The following is an 18,451-nucleotide window of genomic DNA, read 5'->3' on the forward strand; positions in this document are numbered from 1 at the left end:
CTTCATTGAACAAAGAAGTGAGGGAGAAAAATGAATTATTTTTTGTGTCAAAGAAAATATTGTTTCAGTCTGAGCAAAACTGCTTGTCAGAAAAACCCATGACAAAATGGCTGAATGCCTACAGATAGCACCCTAGCTAAAGAAGGCCTGATTATGTGACTTCAAGCCATGTTCAGTCTCTGAAACAGGTTATTGCTGTCACTGAAACACAGGCCAGGTGTTTTTTGGGGGGGTTGTTATTTTTGTTTGCCTGCCTTTTTTTTTTTTTCTACCAAATAATCAGTATCTCATTTGTATATTAATTCCATACTTCTGGAAATACAATTTTGGTTAGTGTGATTAAGAGGGAAAATGTACTTGCAAGTCAAGGTTATCATAACTGTCATTCACCAACTATGCTTCCACTTATGCTACTTATGTAGGGCGCTGCCTGGCCTCTTTTAAAGGGTAAGAGAGGAGTGAATAAAGCATCACTATGTCTTCCTTTCTCATCCTAATGGGGAAAGCATGTAGTGCACATTTTCCTTCAGTCAAATGAGAAGCATTCTCAGTGACTGAAAATCAAACACAGATCTGTCACCTGTATGGAATGGTCAAGGCTGAACCAGCATCTGGGAAAATTCCTAGTCACCTTTACTTTGCCTTAGTTTGCCTGTCTGTAAATATCTCATCAAAAAAAGAATTGCAGGTAAGGATTTGCTGAATTCCAAGCTTCATCATCTGACTTTATAAAGCCTTATATGAGTATTACTCCAAAGATACTGTAGTTACTCAAAGATTAGAAATATGTAAGTTATCTGGTTAAGCTAGTTAATATTCCCACAAATTGGCTGGACAAATACTGAATCATTAATCATGAACTGTGACAACACAGGTTTTGGTGAAATAGCATTATTCCATATTGGCCATGGAAATCACTAAGACTTGTGGATATCCAAAACCTAGCAGCCACAAAGAAGAATGCAAAAAGTGGTGAATAAAACCCCCCCTTTTTTTAGACTGTTAAACTGTTTCTGTCACACATAATGAGTGCTATATAAAAATCCATTTAACAACAATATCACTGAGTCCTGTTTTACAGATCTTCCCATGACCAATGAATAACGTTTCATGACTGATGAAACATCCAGGGAAGAAACCTAATTTTAAGCAGTCTCTAATCATGTAAAGAGTTTCACAATCTGTTCAGATTCATTTTCCAGAGTGTTGCTTCTTAGACTATTTCTCTGTAAGCCTGTTTAAAATGCTAACATACTTAATACCTATTTGCAATACCTAAGAAGTAATCTAGTCCATTCAAACTCAACACACACTAATTTCGTCAAGACTCTTGAACACTTTATAGTGCTAATTATGTCTATTACTGTCATTTACTTTGAAATGATATGTGTGCTCCCTTCTGAAATAGAAATCCCCAATTTTGCTTAGTAATGAAGAAAGTTCTATTTCAGTAAGCCTTTCTGATCTAATGGCTCTGATTTCATTTAGAAATAATGGGTTTACTTGTACAAAGAATGGTGACACATATGTTTAATGCAGATAACTGACTGCTTATCAAATTTGTTCTAATTAGACATTTTTGTATTATAGGATTAATGTAGACACTGTTGGGACACTGCATAAAAAGCATGTGTATTTCACAAGTGAGATGATTTTGTAAAAGCAATTTCGCATTTTTTCACGCTGTTTCTCCAATGTACACAGGGTTAAGTATAATACTAAAAATATTCAATGTCACTAGAATAAAGCTGGGAAACCTTTAAATCTAGTTAAGTTTGAACCTGATACATTGCATATTGCTGTATCTTTCTATGTACAATGATGAATTTGTTCATTTTTTCATGAACATGAATTCCAATTCAATCACCATTTGTTAAAAGACAGTAATTTACATAATTTTCCACCATAGTTCCCATTGTGAAACACTTTTGGAAAAACTTAATTACTAGAAAAACAAGTCTATCCTTTTGTCTGAGAAGTAGACAAAATGGCTTTGTACTTGAGGTTTCGCTTGTCTGCTGAAGATACGGCATACTTTATTTGCAGTTGTGTCCTCATACTAAAGGCATGGCTAAAGATGAAGACTCTAGTGCTCACCAAGGTGAAACCTTTCAATCCTGAGGAGAATCTCGTGCACTTAAAACATTGTAAGTATCTTTCTGGTTTTGAGTTTGTTTTTCTCAGAGAAAGCTAGTTCCTTTTAGTGAGATAAACAAAGTATATGATGTGAGGAGGCTGATGTATTTAAGATCTTTCTTTGCTCTACCCTGCACTGTAAAAATACCTGAAATTGATGCAAGGCCTAATAGTAATCTATGCCAAAATTACTGTAGAGAAGGAAAGATGGAGGGAAGGCTTGATCTTTCAAGAATGTTAACAATGACATGAACGAGGAAGGGGTGAATTGTTTTTCATGTATATTTTGGATAAGGCTAGAAAGATTTATAAATAATTCAGGGATTTTATCAGAAAAAAAAAGTTATTAACTACTTGGTTCTAAGAGGCTGAAGAGAACAGGAGTTCAGCAGAAGGAACCCAGTCCTGAAAGTCACATCACAGTAAAATACTGATTTAGGGAAGAAGGACAGATGAGTTCAGAATACAATCTTTGACTTCTGTTTTGCTTTGGGTTTTTTTTTAGTTTGGGGGCTTTTTTAGAGTTAGAGATACCAAGGCATGATATTATTTTGAAGTACCTACTCCAGTCGAAAAAAAAGTCTTAAGGATGAAGATAAGAAGGAGGAAGAGCAGCACTGAGAAATTTTTGGGAGAAACCAGAAAAACGAAGCATGATGTTATACTGTTGGGAAAAGGGAGAAAAACATGAGAAATCCGATTAGTTAGTTTTTATGAGAGTGTCAGAAAAACCTATTTCCTAGAAGAAGAAAAAGTGCAGAGGAAGAAAAATTTTAAGAGAAATCAGAGAAAGCGAATAGTGATTTATGCAAGTCACCAAAGCTGTATAAGACTTGAAGCTATGGCTGGGTATTTGATGTACTTTGGTATTCATTTATTACAATGTAATAACAAGAAATGTATGTTGCTGATCTATATTGTATAACATTCATAGCCTGAATCATTTGCCTAGACTTTGTTACCTACACACGTATCTCAAAACAGTCTGATCCCTAGCTGAGGGACACAGATGATATGATATGATATCATAAACATAAAAGGACACCAAACCCTCAAAAATTGTGAATTATAGAAGGAGGTGGCTAATAAATGAGAAGCGTAATCAGACAATTAGTTGAACTCTTCTTGTTTTAATAAAGTAGCACAGCACCTGTTAGTCATTGCACTTATGCTGGTAAAGTCAGTAATTGTTAAAATGTAATATAAAGTGAGTTCACTGAAGTAATTTCTGAAGAATTACTTTGAATTACAACAGATCAGAATCATGTGCATATTCAGTTTCTACGTATCAGCTGAAGTGTGGTAAAATATTAAAGATAACGTGGCTATAAATGGTGGTCTAATTTATGCCATAAGGGTTTTGTTGTTGTGCTGTGTTTTGCAGACTGGTAAAGAAAACAGTTGCCGTTTTGGCTCTAGTATAGAATGTCAAATCCAGTATGACTGCCAAATTGTGATGCATTTAAGCTTACTTAGCTTATAACATATGAAGTCTTAGTGAAGTCAAGGTGACTCTTCATGAGATAAAGTACTGCTAGTGATGAATAAGGTCATCACAGTTAACTGCTTATCTACATGTCACTTTAAAAATAATTCACTTATTATTAGAAAGTAACAAGATCACATCAACCTCAACAAATCTGACATTTGTGCCAAAGTAAATGACAGTAATTGGCTACCAACTTTTGCTGCAAAGAAGATACTACTTTAATATTCATTCCATTTTAAACAGATATAACAAATTGAAACGGTTGATTTTACTGAGAGGAACTAAAACAGAAATGGAAAAAATAAATTAGCATAACAGGAATATTCTTCAGTCCAATAAAAATCATAAATAGCAGGAAAAGGAGAAAAAAGACCAAAGTGCTAAATAAAGCGGTAGATGAACCATGTACAAGAAAAGAAACACGTATAAGAAAATAACTTGTTGACAGAGAAGGATTAAATGTCTTAATTAAAAAGTAATGGAGTTATTAATTCAAACAGCTTACATTTTACCTAGCAATTGGAAACCCGGCAGGATTTATACAGTACAATTTTCTATCAAAAGCAGTCTGTGGAAGCATCAGGAAAAAATGCAGAGAATGCACATTTCGGATCTGCGTAATGACATCCACCACATCCCTGTAGGGGTACTAGAAAGAGATGTTTAAGTTTTGTACCAATCTCATTTTGCTGATAACACTTTTCGTCAGAAAAGATGAAACAAATGTGACTTTCAAAATTTAATCATGAAGGACAAGGACACTGGATAACAGTAACCACTTTAAATGTCTCAGGAACTTGCACTGTAAATGTGCACGTTATCAACTTGAAGGCAGACCAACATACTTCAAGGCAAACTGCCCAGATTATTTTAGCTCTTGAAGAAGGAAGGACACATAGTACTTTAAATGTATTATACAGGTTACAAAAGAGAGGCATATTCTCAGCATCACATAAATATGAAACAGCCTGAGGTGAAAAAGAGCTGTAACCAGAGGCCATTAGACTGCTTTTAGCTGGATAAATAACTCTCAACAACACAGCAAATATGCAGCATTTCACCAAAGGTACAATGTTGCATTCGTAATATGCCTGAAAGAAACATTTAGTAGACAGAATGATGGTATGATGGCACCTAATACTGGACACAAGAAATTACTTTTAAAATACTTCCTAAATTACAGAATATGGTTTTGCAATTGAAAGATACAAGTGGATTTGCAAGAATGCTGACTAAAGTCAGAGAATAAAGGTCTTACTAAGAAATACAAAAATTATTCAATGATGAGTCAGAAAACCTAATTGTAAAAAATGACACTGATACAAAGAATAACAATAATCTCTTAATACTTTGCTGAAATACATGTTATAATGCACCAATTTATAAGAGGGGCCAAAAAAGCATTTGCCTTTCTAGACTTGTAGCTAAATGGAAAAAGAAAAAAGACTTACAACTGATTGCTCTATTCTGTTGGGAAAAAAACCCTGACTAGGAAATTTTATTGAAGTAATGATACCGGCAGTGAGATTACATTCAGCAAAATAAATCAGAGTAAAGCATGGTCAAATATGTATGTAAGAAAACAATGTTTCCTCATTAGGTACATACTTTCTCCTATACAACTATGAAGTCAGAGATGGCTATAAAAGGGGTCACAGGCACAGTGTATATACATTAAATTCATGTACATCCACGTCACTATCGGCATGGTTTTCTCTCATGTTTTCCTTACTTAGGCCAGTTCTTACAGACATTTATTCATCTGTTTGGTCAATATGAACAGTTCTTCCCACATGAAGTGAATTATTCATATATGTACATAATTAAGGACTATAACAGTCTCTTCCTGAAATGGAAGGCATTTATCCCATCATTGAGACTGTAAAGTGTACGATTAGATCTGGATCCAAGAACTGATCTACATCTTCACCTAATTCTCCATCTGATCTTTGACAGAACCAGTTTTGGTGTTTGGTTTATAGTTAATTCATACTTAAACATTGTTATTTCTTTCTGTTCCATGATATCATTATACTGGTCAGGACAAAATATATCCTAAAAGATATATTTGACAGATTCAGGGTTTTTTTCCCTCCCACTATGTTTCTCAAAAGAAAACCTGTATCCATGACAGTTCAGGACTTATACTGCAAACTTGACAGGTTCAGATAAAACTTCCTGATTGCTTTTCTCAAACTTAGCCATTTTTGTCTTCATCCTCACTACTACTGAAAATACTGAATACACTGAACAAAACCATCATACTACTGAAAATTAAATGTTGAAATGACAGGCAGAATGTATAAACAACATTAAATGACTTAGATGGATATGTCTCATTGATTTTCAATATGAAAGTACTAATCCCAGTATATACCTTTAATTCTCTAGGAATATCAGACCAGACTCTTGATGGAAACTCAGAAATCTTTTGAACATAGAAAACTTGGTCTCTGTAATGCATAACTAGAAACCAGCCATTTTACTTCAATGGATCCAGCTTTATCTGTAACATTGCAGTATTTTTATTTCCCAGAGTAGCTTACATATAGAGTTATAAAAGAATTGCCACTGAACAGAGATTCTGTCCTCATTCTTCCATCTCTGACAGAGGCTAGAACAGACAGAGGTATGTAGGAAAAGCATAACAGAAACAGGACAAGTACAAAGATGTCTTTTACCTAGTGTGTCCTCTTGGCTTCTAGCAGTCAGCACTTTGTCTGAACTATCATTATGCATTTTGCAAAGAATTCCTGTTTTAAAACTCCCACTGTGTAATTTCAATCGATGCTCCCCTAGTACATTACAAAAACTAGTGAATACTTGCTTTGCTCACTCCATACTGTTAGTGAGCCTGTATCTTCTCTCCCTCAGTTTGCCTGTTTCTCAAAAGTGCTAGTCAATTAAGCTTTTTAATATGAGAATTTTCTCTTCACTTGGAAACCACTGCATATCTCTGATCATCCTTGTATCCCTTCTAGATAGCATTTCTAATTCTACCACATCTTGTTTGAAACAGAGTGAATGAAATTGCAAGGAGCTAAAGGTGCAATGTGTAAGAGCATGAGGATGTTTTCTGCATTCATTACTAAATGATTCCTAGCACTTTTTAAAGCATTTTGGAAGATGATCTGATTTTCAAGAAATTGTCTTAATTTCTTCAAGTTAAACATTCTTATTTATAATGGAGAGCTCTTAAAATAGTATTTGTAAAAGTATACAGTTATGTTTTACCTTAACTCTAGTTTACCAACACTTTATACATACTGTTTTATATACATTCCTTTGGGACTCTTTAATTATGACAATAAAGTGTCACTTGCAAATGCTAGGAGATTAATAAGAAAAATACTTAGAAGTAAATTTTTAATGTGTCTCCAAAATTCTGTAATTTTTTTAGCTATGGATTTTATTATTTTTCTGTCTTTTCTTTTGATTTCTGCTTGTCTTCTGTAGTCAAAAAGTGTAACTCAGTTTTACCTTCCACTCATGGCAACCTTTCATAACTACTGGTTCCAGAGAGACAGTCATCTGTAAATTCTGTAATTCAGTTTAACTTGCTGCAGAAGTCTGTAAAGTAATATGGAGGTAAATATTTATGCAGAGATCACATGATAATCCTTCTATCAATCACAGATATCTGAGATTGTTCAGCCTGGAGAAGAGAAGGCTCAGGGGGGAGTCTTGTCAATATGCATAAATACCTGATGGGAAGAGTAAAGAAGATGAAGCCAGACTCTTCTCAGTGGTACCCAGTGGCATGACAAGAGGCAATGGGTACAAATTGGAAGACAGGAAATTCTGACAGAAAATACTGTGAGGATAGTTGAACACCGGAACAAATTGCACAGAAAAATTGCGTAGTCTCCATCCTTTGAGTTATTCAAAACCTAACTGGACATGATCCTGAGCAACCTGCTCTAGCTGATCCTGTTTTAAGCAGGGTGTTTTGCCAGATGACCTCCAGAGGTGCCTTCCAACCTCAGCAAATCTGTGACTCTGTGATTCACTTACTCAAGGGTGAGAAGACTTACTTATGATATCCACAAAAAAAGCTGGACTACAGAATTGCAAATAGTAGTAAGTGCATTAAAGAAAGCAAAGCTTATGCTGCCTTTTGGATCTATGCCAAGAAGTAATAGAAGTCTAACTTCCACCCCTAAATATGCTTCTCAGGCAGAAATGTATCTGCTAGCATATCAATGGCATTAGCAAAGAAAATACAGTTTGAAAAATACTAAAATATCTGTTTGAAATTGATATGTAATGGTGCCACACCAAAATCATTATTTCTGTGCTGCCATTCGACTTTAAATGTAAAAAAAAGCAATGCTGTACTAAAATTATAACTGATTTCCTTTTCACTCACCTGTAGGAAAATAATCTCAAGGTAAAAATACAAAGTTCTGTAGAAAGCTCGAAGAGGTAATCTGTTTGAAGTAAAAAAAAAAGGTACAAGCACATGCAATGGACTCCTAAAATAAAAAGTTCAAAGTAGATGGAAATCTAAATAGCTGAAGAAAGGCTAATGATGCATAAATTCCATATTAGACACCTCAGGTGGCCCATCTGAGTCACTGTATTCCGGCTCATACTGTATTTTCCTGCTCATTACTGACTGTAATAGTAATGGAAAATTTAATTAAAGAACTGTTAGATCATGTATATCTTTCATGTATAACCTGCTGGAGTTTTAAATTCTCCTTTTAACAAGGGAGGGATCTACAGTACTAGAGGGCTCGTAACTGGGTAGCGTACCTGAGGTTTCAACTCTTCTTCCTGTGTTGAAGATCTTCATTATAGCACGCACTTACATCTTCAAACTATTTATGAGAGTTACCTTTCTTTGAATTCCTTTGACAGGAACCCTAAACCAGTGCTTTCCCATATAATTTCCTTGAGGCCATTGCAAAATAGACCATAAACACATAAATAGGCCATTAGTTGTCCCTTAAAAAGAAAAAAAAATAATCAGTATTTAAATACTAACACATTATAAAAATGCTTAAAATGTAGAAATCAGAAGACACATGGAAGTGCTATTCTGGAATAAAAATATCTGGGTTTTCCGTATAATTTCCTGTAAAGGTTGTCAAGGTAATACCTTATTTTATACAATAATCCCAAATTATGATTAGATGCTGTATACACAGAACAAGAGACAGACATTTTGTCCTAGACTTCACAGTCAGACAAGATAGAGAGGTTTTGTTCCTGTTTTAAAGAGCAATTAAGTGGCTTGCCATTGTAGGAATTTTTGATCATGCACAAATTGGATTCAGATTTTCTGAATCTCTGTTCTGCTCTTGATACACTCTTGTTTCTCTCTGAACTTTTGCCCAGGACACCTAGAGGAGCAATGTATATTTATAGTTCAGCAAATAAAGAGGAAAAAAAATCTTTTAGGTTTTTGAACACAAACTTTATGAGAGTTTTCTGATGGAGCATCATAACAACAATAATGCTTCTAATTTAAATAAGAATTTCAGAGAACCATTAGTATGAAGAATATATTCTTAATTAAGAAGTGCATTCTTAATAGAATAAGTACTATAATTAGCTATCAGTAGAAAATCCAATTTTTTTTATATAATGGTGTACACAAAAAGCTGAAATTGTGTATTTTGTCTTATTCATGGACCAACAATGAAAATTAAAATAAACTTCATAAATAAAATTTAAAAAAAGAGTTTGACTGAAACACCTTGGCAACTGCAAGCAGAATTGTGATTAATTATGTCTCCAGAATCTAAGTGCTACAATTACAAGACTCTCAGAATTATCTTAAAATGATACATTTGTTTGTTCTACTACATAAGGGGGGAAAAAAAAGGAAATGCATTCAGCTAACAGAGTTATCCCATACTGAATTCTTTTTCCTTTTAAAAGACAATTGAATATAAGGACAGTCATCCCTCTGGGCAGTTTTAAAACACTGTGGCATGTGAAATAAGTTAGTGAACATCACTAAGGAAATGATAGGAAATAAAACGTGCAGATTTTTGGTAATAAAATGACACACTGGGTTGCTATCAAAATCAAACATCAGTCAAAGTAATAGTCTTGTCAGAATTATGACTCGAATTGGACAAGGACTACTGAAGATAACAACAGACTTGGATTAAAGGTGAAAAAAGTGCAGATCTCGAGGGACTTTCTCTATGCAATCAATTTAAAACAATTCAGTAATAGAAGTATTACTTTAGAGGATACTAAAAATAATAACATTTATCCTCTTTGTCCTTGAAAGCAACAAAAAATTATTTGAATAGGACATATAAAGTATGTGGACATGTAGAAAACATTGGAATCAGTAGTGGAAGTTATTGTATTATCAATTTACCTAGATTTAAGTGTTAGCTAGTACATGTGAAAGTATGGGATAATGGAAAGAAAACAACAGAACACAATAACCAGACATAGAGCTTTCCTTTATCAGGAAATGTAACAGGAGATTTGATTTAATAGAGATTTGCTTTCTTAGGAAAGCAACAATTCTAAGGCTAGAATCAAAAAGTTTGATTGTGATCATGGTAAATTAGGAGTAACTTCATCAGACTATGGCTATTTTCTCTTCCCTACTTTTTCTTTGAAAGAAGAATGTATGTATACATTCTGACACAAGCCAGAAATTATCACTTTGTAATCAATCAAAACTCAGCCTTATCTACAAAATGGCAAACAGCTAAACTTTCTTAAAGGAACCTTTTTCTCACCATCTCGAGAGTGTTTAGGACAGCTTTAATTTTCAGTTCATGACATTTGGTCATTAAGAGTGAAGCTCTGAACTTTATGGATATTATGAAGACTGAAGGATAATTCTCATTCCCCTCTTCATTAAGGCTGCAAAAGGAAGTACCCTACACCTAGAGGACAGCAGAGCAAGTTTATGCTGGCTTGTGCGAATAACACATCTTAGAAAGTCTGCCTAAAATTTTTAAAGCGTTTTTTAAATTATGAAAAGCTTTATACCTTCACTATTTAGAGCAAGTTTTTGAAATTTGGCCTGGAGACAACTTTGAGATAAAAAAATAAAACCCACAACTTTTTCTTCTGAAATTCAGTTTAGGTTTGGGTGACATGTAGTATGGAATTAATGTCAGTTACACTTTTGGCAAAATTCTGATCACATGTTAATATAACATACCAGGAACCATCAATATAACATACCAGTATGCATCAAGACATAGTCTACAAACCATCTGAAAGTAACTGCAGCTGGTAGCACTGGTTAGTTTTTTTCCTATGAATTTTAATTTTGTTAGCACAATCCAATTTTTTAAACCGGAAATGTTGCATTTAAAGATCCTGAACCTCAATGACCTTTGTGCCAAAAGTCTTTTTAGGTACTCTGTGTGAGAGCTATTGGTTTTACTCAGGAACAAGGGTGGAAAAATAACACATTTAAAAATAGTTGTAAAATAAACATGTATCAACTAAATATTTTCAATTTTTTTTTTTTTTCATTTAGAAGAGAGATGTCATGAGAAAAAAATGACACATGGGTATAAAAGTCTAATATTATGGAAAGTTCCTCCTTTACAAAATCTGAGAACTGATAGCTCTTCATATTAATGGTAACAGAAATCCCCTATAGATTAGAGAAATCTGTATTGTGCTAGTATAATGAAGTTAGCTAACAATTTTTTTAATTCATGTATCTGAGAACAAGATCTGATAGATTACAATATTTTATCTTAAATACTTGATTTTTGTCAGGAGAAATAATGTTTTGGAATTTAACTGTGAAATAACTAAAAAGTATGTCCTGGCATAAATGTTGCTTGGTGTTGCCATGCAAATAATGATACAATATCCCACACAATGTCACAAATCCATTTACACTTATAATCTAATGTATTGGTTTTGTGTGGCAAGGTTTTGGTAGCGGGTGGGGTTACAGGGGTGGCTTCTGTAAGAAGCTGCTGGAAGCTTCCCCTGTGTTCGACAGAGCCCATACCAGCCAGCTCTAAGACAGACCCGCCGCCGGCCAAGGCCGAGCCAATCAGCGATAGTGGTAATGCCTCTGTGATAACATTTTTAAGAAGGACAAAAGTTGGGACGGCGGGATTCGGCAGCCGGAGAGAGGAGTGAGAACATGTAAGAGAAACAACCCTGCGGACACCAAGGTCAGTGAAGAAGGAGGGGGAGGAGATGCTCCAGGCGCCGGAGCAGAGATTCCCCTGCAGCCCGTGGTGAAGACCATGGTGAGGCAGGCTGTCCCCCTGCAGTCCATGGAGGTCCACGGTGGAGCAGATATCCACCTGCAGCCCGTGGAGGACCCCACACCGGAGCAGGTGGGTTCCCGAAGGAGGCTGTGACCCCGTGGGAACCCCGCGCTGGAGCAGGCTCCTGGCAGGACCTGCGGATCTGTGGAGAGAGGAGCCCACGGAGCAGATTTTCTGGCAGGACTTGTGACCCCGTGGGGGGCCCACGCTGGAGCAGTCTGTGCCTGAAGGACTGCACACCATGGAAAGGACCCATGCTGGAGCAGTTTGTGAAGAACTGCAGCCCGTGGGAAGGACCCACGTTGGAGAAGTTCGTGGAGGACTGTCTCCTGTGGGTGGGACCCCACGCTGGAGCAGGGGAAGAGTGTGATGAGTCCTCCCCCTGAGGAGGATGAAGCGGCAGAAAATAACGTGTGATGAACTGACCGTAAACCCCATCCCCGTCCCCCTGTGGCGCTGGTGGGGTGGTAGAGAATCCGGGAGTGAAGTTGTGCCCGGGAAGAAGGGAGGGGTGGAGGGAAGGTGTTCTGAGATTTGGTTTTATTTCTCATTACCCTACTCCGGTTGATTTGTAATAAATCAAGTTAATTTTTCCCCAAACTGAGTCTGTTTTGCCCGTGACGGTAATTGGTGAGTGATCTCTCCTATCCTTATCTCGACCCACAAGCTCTTTGTTATATTTTCTCTCCCCTGTCCAGTTGAGAAGGAGGGGGAGTGATAGAACAGCTCTGGTGGGCACCTGGCATCCAGCCAGGGTTAACCCATCACATCTAATTAGATATATCCATCTCTTTTTCCACTTTCTACCACCTTCATCACCAAACTGGAATCCATACAATTCCTGATTGCAACCAGGCAACCAAGGCCTGTGTGTCGGAGAGAACTGTTTGTAACGCAGAGGCCACAAATGACATCTCATGTAACGTGATGTTCCCATACATTATTTCTTTTCTTCCTTCTTGTGACCTGCAGCAAGAGGAAAGAATGAAAGAGGAAGGAAAAAAATACCAAACCAAAGTCTCTACACAATTTGTAGAGATACTAGAAGAAATGAGGTGATATGCAACATTACAAAAGCGGTACACAATTAACATCAGCTTTTCTGTCCTTTCACATTTGCTTGAACATCTCTACTCAGTACATCCAGAGGTGAGGTGGGCATTTTTTATTCCGTATGCTGACTATATCAGGAAGCAAAAATCCTTCTCAGAGTTTGTATTTCACAAAGCTGTTTTGCAAATTCAAATTGAATAGCGGTGGCAAAATGGAGAATTTGTATATTATGGCTTTAGTATGGACTACTATTTGATAGTTGCAAAGGTAGTAACAGTGTGATTCCACTTGCAAGAATTATTTCTTAAGGGATTACTGAAACCCTACTGAATTTGGGTTTTTTAGAAGAGAACGTGGCTTTTCAATAGAACAGGTCTAAAGTCCTAGGTTTCAATTAATTTGTTTTCCTGTGTGAACTGCAACCTTTACAGTTGCATAGTACTACCTGAAAAACAACATATAACCTCAAGAGGACCTTGTCACAAAATCCGCTAGAACTCCAAACTAAAAGAACAGCTTGTCTTCCATTTGACAACTGCAGTTTAATGGAAGGATAAAAGCAGGTATCTTTGGTGGTTGCCAATATAGTTTATTCAGCTGTGTACAGCACTATGGTGTTACACATATACATCCCTAACTAAGGTCAAGTGGTGTCTACCTTTCATGACAAATGTTTTGTAAGAACCCATAGAGTGTAAGTAAGTTCTACATGCTCCTTCTACCTTTATTAGAATTATTCTTGGGTTTGTATCCATCCGTTTCTAGCCTGGTTAGCCTGCCTTCATCAACTAGCCTGCCTTCATCAACTACGTTTTTGTGCAATACTCTGCCCTATGTGGTCTGAGTTTGCAAGGTTTTGGCCGAGGGTGTGTCACCTCACTAGCCATTTGAGATTTCTTCAGTTTCAAACTCAGGTAACTGATTCTGCTGTAGCTCTGAAACAGGGTCAGATTGTGCACCAAGTCTGATATATTCTGTATGCATCAGACCTACAGAATATGTGCAGATACATTGGGATCGTGAATTACCTAAAGAGGCCGCTTCTCAGAGATAAATGAGTGCTGTATGTTTGCTCTGTGTTACTCTTGAAAAGTCCTTTGCATCAAAATCACCTCTTACACAAAACATAACTATGATATGATCCTAAAGATCTGGATCCTACTTCTTTCTTTTTCACACTAGACAAACAAGCTGCAGCCCACCTATCTTTTTGACAGGCAGCTACTGTCAAATCACCTGCAAAAAAAAGAGAGATCATTAAAAAGAACACATTTTTCACAAGGATGTCTTTACCCCCAGTGAAAGCATGAAACAAAGACTGCAGAATAAAAGGACATATGAAAAGAAAATCTTGAGGAATAGGCTCAGACAAGTGAGAAACACAGAGGTGAAGTATAACAAAAGGAGTTCATCTAGTAAACATATCAAAAACAGATAGTAAAATTAGTCAAGACAGTTCTTCAAGCACAAATGAGATGGCAGAGTTAATGAGAGGAGAAGCAAAAAAAAAGCACTAAAACTAGCTCTCATGCATTTTGCATATGTGGCAATAATATAGAAATGACTAGAAAACTGTTTGCAATATCCATTTGTTTTGAGAATGTAAACCAGATTTTACTTCAAAAGCAATTTCATAATAATGACTTTTCACAGGGAGGAGATAAAGCAAAATTAGACAGGAAATTCAATACTGAAAATATTTCTTTGGTTCTATTCCAGCTTGCTGCTTTGCTTCCTGGATGTCTGCTTTTCTTTTTTAATTCTTTTTTATTTTTCCTCTGTAGCAGATCTTTACCCTATTTGGCTTACATTTTAAGACGAAAGTTACTATACCTGATATTTGCAAGCCAGCAGGTGCTAATGGTGCTGAAAAGTGCATATGAGCTTGAGAGATCATTGTTGAATCACAGCATGGAGCCACAGATAATATGGATATACACTCTAGTTTTACTGAAACAGACTTTGAACTGTCATAGGTTTGGGTATCAGTTGGTCAAATATTTCATTTCAAGGAAATTATTTTTTTGTGTGTGTGTGTACCAAAAGAAAATATGATGTTAATCCAGTGAGACTTGGGCCCCACGCTGCTTCAAATAAGATTAAAGGGATTGCCTACCAGTGTAAAGTTCTATTAAGTTTATAAATATTCATTGCTATATTGAAAAGTTTAAAGCAGACTGAATTTCAGTTAATTGCTCACAGAAAGTAATCTTCTTATTTAAAAGAATACTGTTAATTAGATTTTCAAGGAAAAAAGACTGGGAACCCAAGATTTTTGTACAAAGAGAGGGCTTCAGGCAGCTGAGTTTTATGAAACACAGAAGTGATCAGATCAATTATGAGGGTTAAATTAGTTACTACTTTGGTATGAAGATATTTTGCAGTTACAAGATAGTATCAGTATGTTTTTAAAGGATTCATTGCAGATGAATGTTCTCAACCAATCAGAAGTTCCTGAGTATAGGTTTAAAAGCTACAGAATCCCTGGCCACATCGGACAAAAGTAAATTAGTTAAAAGATTGAGCTACATCATGCAAAAACACAGACTAGAGGTGTCAGAGTAGCAGAATCATCTGTATTAGAGGGGCTACAATAAAAACAAAACAAACAAAACAAAACAAAACACCCCATACCTCACCCCTCCAACAAACCTTGCTCCCCAGTATCAGTAGACAGCACAGCTCAAACCAGTACTGTCATGAAGAGAGTGCCTACAACATGTTGTCACTAGCCATGGAATCACTTATTAATAAATGTTTAAATAATGTTAACAAAGCAGCATTTTCCTTATAAAGCCTTGCAAAGTGCACTGCTTAATCTGTATTTCCAGCAACAGCATTACAAGGCATACTGTTGGAATTCAGTAAGACACAGGAAAATACCAGTTGTAATGAAAAATACTGATTTAGTTTCTTTGCCAAGAATTGCATATATTCAGGGAGCTCAAGGTTAGAAGCTACTATTTGTCTCATTTTCTGTTTATCACAGGCAGAAATAATCTAACAGTTGTCCATACATAACAGAAAAAAAAAGCTGTGTTTGACTACAGACTTGTCTACATGGGGAAGTAAAAGTGGAATGAGCTAGAACGTGAAATGATAGGCCACTCACTCCTCTCATTAACTTTCCAGAAGAGCACTCCTACTCTGCTGTAAGAGTGCTGCTGTGAAATGGATTTTATTATACTTTGGAACTGTATTAAGATACAATGCATTAAAGTTTTCTTTAGTAGGATGTTTTCTTTGCCAAACAGGAGGTTATAGAGAGAGCCACTGTAAGAATGGCAACAGTAAAATAAATAAATTTCTTCTCCTCATTAACTTCCACATGTAGACAGTTTCAAAATAACATGTAGTTAAAATCTGTCACCCAGGCTGTGCTGGTAGAATGAGAATCCACTTTGAGTATTTACACCAAAGGTTAATCATCCTTTTAATAAGGATGCTTCTTTTCATACTTAGAATATATAAAACCCTTGGCTTTCAGTCTTTAGTTCATTTTTTCTTTTTAACTATTCAATTAAGGAGCCCTTTAGTAGTCTATTACGAAAATATACCCCGAACTGAATGAAAAGAATGATTAAAGTCGGTGGAGAAAGCTCTCATTAACGTCAGAAAATCCTAAAAAGTTTTGTTACTTTTTTCATTCCTTCATGAAGTTTGTTTTCCAGTCTGCTGAATAATGTATCTATTTTGTTCAACATTGCAGGAAAAGGCACAAGATAAAACTGACTGAGGGTCAATGCATAAGCTCTATACTATTGATACTTATAGGGTTTAAACTCTTCAATGTAAGCAATCAGTTGTGCAGAAGTTCTCATTCACCTCCTGGGCTGATCATTTCTAGGTTTTTATTAAAGTAGGAGTGAGCCCAGGAGACGAATCTGTAATTACATGGATCCAGTTGTTTTGATATTTCTCACAGCTAGTATAGTTCTAGATCATAAACAGGACAGATGTCTGTCCCGATACCAAGTAAAGGCAAATTGTTGCATTAAAGATTGTTCTGCTTGGGTATCTATTATATTGGAAATGAGGTTTGCATACTTCTGAAAGCATAGTTTCCTAAATTAAGTTCCCTGTGAGTTTGACTTTGGAAGAAACAAAAATAATGAAGACTAATGTCAATCCTCCAGTATTACAATATGAAAACCTCATATAATTACAGCTATTAATATTCCTCTAACAATCAGATAACTATTTAAATTGCAATGAAATATGCCCCTATTCTTTGAACTTTGGTTTAGAAGAGCAGCAATAAAACAAAGCACTAATTTTAAGTTTCTCAGCCAAAAATACTAACCCTAAATTAGAAAGGTGAAAGAAAAAAACCCTCTATACTTTGTTGTGATAGCTATGCTTGTAAAAACAGACAAAGATTCCACAGGCATATTGCTGTTTTTTCCTTTTAAAATGCAAAAAGCCATCTCCTTTCCAATATCATAAAACATACAGAAAAAAATCCCTTAATATGCTGCCGTCTTAGTCCTTTTTCAGTCTTGCCTATGTCTAAAGAATAAAAGAAATGTGCTGATTCTGTTGTCCTAAAATAATTATAAACTATTGTATGACTGACAAAGACAACTTTATGGTTTGACCTATGCCACATAAAACGTTAAAAAAAAAAAGTAACTGTGGTTCTTAAGTTAAAGAAAAATGCCTACCTAAGGATTTCTAGCTCTGTAGAGGTAGCAGAGGAAATCATGATGCAAATCAGAGAGTAATACATCTCATGGAAATCTCTGTGCAAGTATATTCACACTTCTGTAGAGGACAAGAAAAAAGATATTTCTGTGTGTATCTATATCAGTTTAATTTTTTTTCTGGTGAATTTAGGTGTAATTCTTCACAAATTTGCAAATCTGCAAAAATAAAATTATTTCCATTTTGTAGAAGATTTTGATTTCATATCTAAAAATTTCAAGGAAATTGCCATGGATTTATGTAAGTCTTAAGGCCTTCAAGCACACTTCAAGTGTGCTAGTTTTATGCTGGCACATAATCCTGCAGGCTTCAAAGCCTGTTCACTATGTTATCTATGAAATGCTCATGATATTTGCAAACACTGATTAAAATAAAATGTCAGACTTTTTTAAAAAAAATCATTAATTAAAAAATGAGAGTTTTAGTTTATACTCACTTTTTTCTACAGCTGGTTTTTTTTTCCATAACCATTGATGGTGTTTTAAAAGAGGCCCTTTCCGCAGTTTTTTTTCTTGGATATACTGTTCCTTAACAAATGGACATTCATCAGGAACACTTTAGACAGCTACATTTTATAGCAGTATTTCAAACAGTTTTAATTTCTTACTTGTCAATCTATTTAGCACGCTTCTTTGGTGTAAATATCACACTGATAAAGTTCTTAAAGTCAATACTGAGTAATAAAGTAAGATTTTTTTTCACAGAAATAATCAGTTTTTCCAGCATAATTTGGGATTTCAAACTCATTGCAACCCAGACTAAGAATTCATGCACTTGTAATCATACGCCTTTTTGCTCTAACCTTCTTACATCTGAAAATCAACTTTTATGAAACTCTGCT

This window comes from Harpia harpyja, chromosome 2 (assembly GCF_026419915.1).
Source record: "Harpia harpyja isolate bHarHar1 chromosome 2, bHarHar1 primary haplotype, whole genome shotgun sequence".
NCBI classification, from domain to species: Eukaryota; Metazoa; Chordata; class Aves; order Accipitriformes; family Accipitridae; genus Harpia; species Harpia harpyja.